At 33.0% G+C, this 8,021-nt stretch overlaps 1 pseudogene; it reads left to right on the forward strand.

The window, feature by feature from the left end:
* Positions 1-6,408: 6,408 nt before the first annotated feature.
* On the forward strand, positions 6,409-7,349 carry LOC118970043 (olfactory receptor 6C2-like; annotated as a pseudogene).
* The last annotated feature ends 672 nt before the right edge of the window (positions 7,350-8,021 follow it).

The following is an 8,021-nucleotide window of genomic DNA, read 5'->3' on the forward strand; positions in this document are numbered from 1 at the left end:
CTTCTCTCTGAAGTGTCTCTTAAACATCTATTTAACTTCTGTTCTTGAAGATGGCAACAAAAGCCTTTATTAGTCCCTCAGAACCAGGACCCCCAGGGAATGTATTGTTTGTCGGCACAATTGATCCCAAAGTGGCTGCTCTAAAGATGGGAGAAAAACTTTGTTACTTTAAATATTAGAAACCTCCAAAAAACGAATGTGTCTCTTGCTCAGGTAATAGCTTCTCCTAGGATTAGAAAGAGCCCAAGAAATTCTCGGGTCTTCAAAGCATGTTTTGTTCAAAATTTTATAAATACTGAATGTCTGCCCAACATTTTGCTAAGCAGTATTGAAAATACAACAAAGTAAATCTTCCCCAGAAAAACGATACAATATATAATATACACGACCATGAAAAGTTACTATAGTAAATTCACAAGGGAATATGTATTGATGTGCCAATAAGTGGCACAGATCATGTGTGCCATCAATACATACAGGAAAGCTCTATGGTCAAGTGAAATAGTAATAGTGTTCATGCAGCTTATTATATGCCATGTATTGTTTTAAATAATATGCCTGGAAATTATAGAATCTATTAAGAACTATATATTGCTATTATTACCCATACATTGTTATTAGTACTTACTAATAACATACTGCCATTGTCAGTCTTGTATTGCAAAGGAGACTGAGGCATGGAACCTAAGAAACACAATTAACAGATAATAGCCTAAATTTGAACCCAAGTTTTAAGTAATCTGGATCAAGAGTCCATGCATCTGACCAGAACACAATACTGCTTCCTATTCAGCAGGCCCTGTAAGGAGATGAACTCTCCTCAGACCCAGAAAAGATTTAGAAAGGTGAAAAAGTAAGCAAAGAGCACTTCTTACAAGAAAAACAGATAAAAAAATCCAATAAAACTGTGCTTCAAACTCTTTGAGTAAGTCTTTCTACCCTAGCAAAATAGGTAAGATATAACAACTAAAAATGATATTTACTAACTGATTAATATACGATTGCATACCAACCATACTTCAATAAAAAAATTATATGCCAACAAATTGGACAACCTATCAAAAATGAATCATGAAGAACTACAATATCTAAAAAGACCAATTGCTAGTAAGGAGATTGAATCAGTAATCAAAAACCTCACAACAAACAATATGTGAGTATTACCCAGCTTCAGTAGTGAATTCTACAAACATTATAAAATGAATTAATGGCATCCCTTATCAAACTATTCCATAAATAGAAGAAGAGTAAACACTCCCATCACATTTCTTGAGAACAGTATTACCCTGATACTATAACCAGGCAGAGACACTACAAGAAAATAAAATCATGGTCCAATATCCCTGATAAGCATAAATGAAAAAATTCTCAACAAATACAAGCAAGCCTTATTAAAAAACACATGAAAGGAATAGTATACCATGACCTAGCAGAATTTATGCACTCAATCCAAAGATGGATCAACATATATAAATCAATCAATATAATAGGCCACATTGAAAGAATGAAAGAAAAAATCATATCACCTAATAGAGGAATAAAGTCATTTGACAAAATTCAACACCCATTCATGATTTAAAAAAACTCAACAAAGTGGATGTAGAATTGTGTCATAACATAATGAAGGCCATATACAGCAATGTCATAGTGAACATTCTAATGAAGGAATAAAAATGCAAGCCTTCCCTCTAAGATCCTAAACCCCATATGGGACCACAAAAGACTCCAAGTAAACAAAGCAACCCTGAGAGAGGAACAAAGTGGAGGCATCACACGTCCTGTTTTCAAACTACAAATCTATAGTCATCAAACAGCACAGTATTGGCATACAAAATGGACACACAGGAAAATGAACTTGCATAGAGAGCCCATGCACATGTGGTCCATTAATTTACAATAAAGGAACCAAGAATATATAATCAAGAAAGGATAATCTCTTCAATGGTGTTGAGAAAACTTAATGGTGTTGGACAAACTTCAATGGTGTTAGGCATTTCTTTGGAGAAATGTCCATTCAGGCTCTCTACTGTTCTTTTAATCAAATGTTTTTTTCTATTGAGTTGTATGAGCTCCTTACATACTTTGGATATTGACCACTTATCAGATATATGATTTGCAAATTTTTCTCCAATTCTGTGAGTTGTTTCATTGTGGTTCTGATTTGCATTTCCCTGATCATTTATGATGTTGATCATCTTTCCACATACCTGTGAGCCATGTGGAAGTCTTCTTTTAAAAATGTTTGTGTAGTTCATCTCCCCATTTTTCAATCAGTTTTATTTTTTTGTCATTGTTTTTGAGATGTATGTGTTTCTTATATATTTTCGAATTTTTGAGGTTATACTGTTTATCTGGTATGGTTTATCTGGTATGGTTTCCAAAAACGTTCTCCTGTTCAGTAGGTTGCCTTTTCAGTTTGTTGATGGTTTCCTTTCATGAAAAATTTTCATAGTTTGATGTCAAATCAATAAGTCTCACTTAATGATTTATGCTTTTGTCACTGGCTTTTGTGTCATGTCACAAATATTATTCCCAAGACTAATGTAAAGGAGTTTCTTCCCTATATTGTCTTCTACGTGTTTTATAGTTGCAAGTCTTCTGATTAAATCTTTAATCCACTGCCAGTTAATTTACATGAGCTGTGCAAGTCAGGATCCATTCTACTTTTCTGTATGTGGTCATTCAGTTTCCCAACACCATTACTGAAAAGACGCCTTTCCCACTGAGTGTTCTTGACTCCCTTGTCAAATGATGTATATGGAGGCTTATTTCTGGGCTGTATATTCTATTCCATTGATCGGTGAATCTGTTTTTATGCCAGGACCACAGTGTTTTAACTGTAGCTTTGTAGAATAGTTTGAAATTTGGAAATATGATATCTTCAACTTTGTTCTTTTTTCTGATGATTGCTTTTGCTGCTTCATAGAAAATCATTATGATTTAATATTGAAATATTTCATTTTTATTAAATATTAGTAAATACTAACAAATATTATTAAATAGTAAATGTTTAATAGTAAAAGTTTTATTAAATATTTAAAAAATTGAAAAATATCAAGCAGAAATAATTTGAAAAAAGGACCTAATTTAAAAAATACAATGTATGAAGTATATGAAAAATATGACGCCTGTTCAAAAAAATATAAATTTCTTTGTGACATGTAACATGAGATTCTATGTAAAGAAAACAGCATAAACATAAATAAAAACTAACAAATAAGTGGTAAAATATTTGCAACATACATAACAATAAAGTTGTTAATATATAAAAGTAATAAAAATTAATGCTCAGTTCTAGGAAATATTGTAAGAGGAAAAAGATATTTGTACAAAACATATTCTGCATCATAGCAGAAGGTCAATTAAAAAAGTAACATAAATTTATAATAAAAATTATAGTATCATAATAAGCCTGAGGTAGTAATTTTTTTATAATAGTGAATGTATTTTAAGAAAGCACAAAGTTTTAATGTTAGGATTGATTTAAAATTATAATGGAGCACACCAAAATAAATGTCACATATTCCCCAAGTGATTATACAAATTTACAAGTATTAAGATGAAAAGAATTTTTAGTTTTTGAAACAACCCATAAAGGATATTTCATATTTGTGAATAGACCCATTAATATGAATATATTTACATAGGAAATTTAAGGAAGGGCATAATAGAGACATTAATGGTGGTTTTTACCTTGAAGATTAATTTTTCTATTTTTGTTATGTTAATTTGTTTGAATAAGAATTACTTTAATTAAAAATATGTTATCAAAGGAGAAAAGGGGTAACTATTCTGTTACAGCTATTAGCACCTACAGATGTTATTGAAAAGGAGGAAAAGGTAGTCTTGCTCTTTTTCATTAGATTTTTATTTTGTGTAAAGTCCTTCGTTGAATATCATTGTGCAATCTTCAATTCTCTGAAGACACCATCCCCACTGGTGCCTGTTCCAGGATCTTTGCCAAAAAGTTACACAAAACATTGATAAGTAACAATGGATCATAATTCACCTGGGACTTCTGTCCACATACAAGCCTATGCAAACCTTTACTCATCCTTCTAACCCTCAGGATGTTCATGGACAAATACCTGACTTCAATAAATGTCTGTGGTCTTTGCGAGACTTAGAAAATTATCTTCTTTAAGAAACAAGTTTGATACATTTTACAAAAGTAGAGAAATATGAATAGTTAATTAAATTATTAAAGAAACAAGAGTTTACAATTTTGAATTGATTGGAGATTTTGATAGGGCTGGATTTGTATATCAACAAATAGTAGGTCACCTAAAAATAGGTGAAATGAAGGGCTTCTAGAAACAACCTTGAATCGGAAATCATCTACTGACATAATTTACATTCCTGCACTCTCTAAAATGTTCAGTTTTCTAAAAGACAAAAGAACTAAACATACAGTGTCAAACAGTAGGGTCAATTTATTTTCAAGATATTTGGAAGTGAGGATAAGGCTTAAAATTTCCAGGGTTGTGTAAGGCACAGTTGTGTTAAGACTGAAGGAAAGAGAGGTAGGTGGTCTTTATATGTTTTATTTTCTATATCTCAAGTCTATTAGTCTATTTAATTATTTTAATTGCTTAATCTATTGTAACTATTCACTTAATTTATTGTTAGCTGTGTGATGCTCACATTCTTGGGAATGCCTGGCTCATCCTAAAAGAACAAATCAGGGTCATCCCCACATCTCTTTGCCAAAACCTGTAAACTCTCGGAGATTTACTATGGGAAATGGGCAGATGGTGAGTACAGAGTATCTCCCATTTCTGAAGAAAAGGACTACTTTAAAACAATTAAGTGAAACCCTCACATAGGCAATTAATTCAAATTTATATAGCAAATGATGTGGAGTTTTTTCAATTTACTTAAGGCCTTAAACAAGCATTGGTGAACAAAATCATTTAGCAGGTATTAATGTAGTTAGTTGGTGTTAGCTGAAGAACAACCACTGAGAACCTGATGGTCCAAATTCATAATTTAAGAGTTTGAATCTCTGGTTTCAATATATTTCTGGGAGGTGTGTTAAGGAAGCAAGAATGGAATCCATAAAAGGAAAACTATTTCTCTGCCAAACACAGGAATAAGTCAATTAAAACTTTTTTTGTCTTCATGCAGGTATTACATATGTAATGAGTATATAGTCAGGTCATGATGTGACTTAGGAGCCACTCTGAACATTTCCACCACCAAAAGTAAAAGCCAATGAGAATCCTCTAAATTAGAGTCAGGGACATGGCAAAAGTAAGAAGTGTCAGAATAGTTTTAAAAGTGAGTCCACATAATGAATAACATAATTTGATCTAGGTCTGAGGGTAAATATTACCTTGAATTAACTCTATATCTCAGTCTCCTACAGTCTGTGGTTATCACATTAAACAAGATCTTTAAAATCCTGTTTTCAACAATGTTTTTAGATCCTCTTTAGGTATAGTGTGTTACAGAAAAACACAAAAATGTTCTTTATGTGCCTTGGGAGTTTTGGAAGGACTTCTTTTAATAGTTCAAGTATAGAAATCAGGAATGAATAAGAAAGTGCCATTCAGAATCAGCAAATAGATGGAGTAAGGGGGAGGGAAAAAAACATAAATGATTAGACGAAATTTTTTTCCAGACAGGTAGTCCATGCAGGATGACTCATGTAGTCGAGCAGAGTCTTCAGCTTCATTGGTAGAGGATCTAGAAACATCTTGTGTATCAGACACACATCATGATTCCTTAATTTATTACAGTAAAAAAATGGTTAGAAGCAGATCTTGAAACTGAGTAAAATTTTGTTTAATGATATGGGAAGTAGTCTTAGGGGAACAAATGTGCTATGAACCAATCTATTTCAAAGTGCAAATTAAATTGAGAATGCACATTTAAAAACTATTCTATAAGAATATGTTTTCCTAGCACAATATTATTCACAGGATTCATGAAAAGTTAATTAAAAAAAAATACAGGTCATCACCATTTAGTAGACTATAAAATAAATTAGATGATATTTGTATTTATTTTTAATGAGATACATTAGAACATAAAACATCAGAGAGCAGGGCACCTAAGGGTTATTAGTAATTTATTTACATTTTTGTTTCAGATACATGTCTATGAATATGTATTTGTGTGGGTGTGAGCATATACAGTGGGCTGCAATATGAAATGTCTATCTTACCATATATTGTAGTAAAAACATTTCACGGTCAGGTTTCTAACCAATCTAATGATATGCTATAAACAGAGCTAACAGTATGACTTATTTTTAAATTCATTATTAAGTAAAATAAAATACATGTAAAATACATTGCTTGGCTTTTCTGAACAAACTCCATTGTAACACACTTTTCCCAACATCTTCTCAGATCTTAATTCTCTCTCTTTACATGCAGATTGGGCAAAGGTCAGGACACAGGAATGAGAAACCACACATCTCTCACCAGTTTCATCCTCCTGGGATTGACAGATGACCTTCAGCTACAGATTCTGATTTTTATATTTATATGGATCACCTACATGTTGAGTGTAACTGGAAACCTGAGCATCATCATCCTCACATTTGTGGATTCTCACCTTAAAACTGCAATGTACTTTTTTCTCCAAAATTTTTCCCTCTTAGAAATCTCTTTCACTTCTGCATGCATTCCTAGATTCTTGTACAGCTTATCAACAGGTAACAGGACTATTACTTATAATGCTTGTGCTTGCCAACTATTTTTTATAGACGTTTTTGCAGTAACAGAATTTTTTCTCCTGGCCACCATGTCCTTTGATCGATATGTAGCCATCTGCAAACCCCTGCGTTACATGACTATTATGAACTACAGGGTCTGCAAAAGGCTCGTCTTCTGCTGTTGGATGACTTCTTTGTTGATCGTATTGCCACCACTCAGCTTGGGACTGGACCTGGAATTCTGTGCCTCTAATGCCATTGACCACTTTGCATGTGATGCTAACCCTATGCTGAAGATCTCATGCTCAGATACATGGCTCATAGAGCAGATGGTTATTGTCTGTGCTGTGATGATTTTCCTTATGACTCTGGTGTGTGTGGTTCTGTCCTACATGTACATCATCAGAACAATTCTAAGACTCCCCTCTGCCCAGCAGAGGACAAGAGCCTTTTCCACCTGCTCATCCCACATTATCATGGTTTCCATCACCTATGGCAGCTGCATCTTTGTTTATATCAAACCTTCAGCAAAAAGATGAAATGGCCATTAATAAGTGAGTAACACTACTCACTACTTCCATTTCCCCCATGCTGAACCCATTCATTTACACTCTGAGGAACAAACAAAGTGAAACGAGCCTTTAATGACTTAATCAAAAGGTTTATATTGCTCTCAAAGAATTAGGGGAACATTGATGTCAGGATCCCTAAATATATTTTCTTCAGTTTCTGTCTAATTTTCCCCTTTCCTGGTCTGGGCGTGGCCTTCCATTCAGTACTGATGCTGGTCAAGTCACCCCTTTCATCACCTTATAAAGACACCTCTTTGAGATGATAATCTTAATGAAGGAAAGTGAGAGGTGTTACCGGAAATCTAAGCATGACTTCACTCTTAGTATTTCCTTGCCAATGCTGAAAGGATTGGGAAATATGTCATAAAATGTTAGTACAATGGTGCGCACCATTCTTCCAAATAAAACACACAAAACAAAACAAAACAAAACAAAAGCCCACCTTACTCAAATAAGAAAAGACATAATATTGAAAAGAATCAATAATTTTCTAAGTGTACCAAGGAAATATTTCATAAACCCTAGATATATTTTAAAACAGGAATAAGTATACAATTTAGGACTTGAAAGAAACATTTACTAATGAAGAATCTTTAAAAATCACAAGATTCACATATTTTATTGACTAGATCCAATCCTATATAAAAGTTATTTAAAAATTGCAAAAGGGACATGAATTCAGTGTAAATGAAGAGAGAAAAGCACTGGTAATTCTTGTTAAAGATTAATCTTTCCCTGAAGTTACATAAAACAGATTCACATTGCTGTACCAATTAAAATGTTAA

This window comes from Manis javanica, chromosome 10, assembly GCF_040802235.1.
Source record: "Manis javanica isolate MJ-LG chromosome 10, MJ_LKY, whole genome shotgun sequence".
In the NCBI taxonomy this organism is placed as follows: Eukaryota; Metazoa; Chordata; class Mammalia; order Pholidota; family Manidae; genus Manis; species Manis javanica.